This window comes from Wasmannia auropunctata, unplaced genomic scaffold (genome assembly GCF_000956235.1).
Source record: "Wasmannia auropunctata unplaced genomic scaffold, wasmannia.A_1.0 LD334844.1, whole genome shotgun sequence".
Classification (NCBI taxonomy): domain Eukaryota; kingdom Metazoa; phylum Arthropoda; class Insecta; order Hymenoptera; family Formicidae; genus Wasmannia; species Wasmannia auropunctata.
Genome location: NW_012028046.1, coordinates 1 through 469, shown reverse-complemented (window position 1 = coordinate 469; position 469 = coordinate 1).

Below are 469 nucleotides of genomic sequence, written 5' to 3'. Positions count from 1 at the left end.
TATAAAATACTTTCAATCTTTTGATTTGAAATACAAAATACAAAATACTTTCAATCTTTCGATTTGAAATACAAAACACAAAATACTTTTAAGTTTTTATTTGAAATACAAAATACTTTTTAATTTAATCTTTCAATTACAATAATATATAATATTAAACTCCCCGTTTCAACAGGCCCCTCTCCACTTTTAGAGAGAGAGAGAAAGAAAAATTGTTTTACTCTCTTACATTTTTTAACAGTTCTGTATCAATCACACGAGAAATCTATTTACTAATGTAAGATTATGAAATTTGACTCTGATGACTTGATATTGCTGGAAACTTGACGAAAATTAGTGTCATATGAGAAAAATTTAAGTTACTCTTAATGGTTATCAAGAATTTTTATCAATAATTTTTTTAGTATTTCAAATACAAAATAGATTGAAATTGTATTTAAAATACAAAATACATTGATCGGAAGAGCAC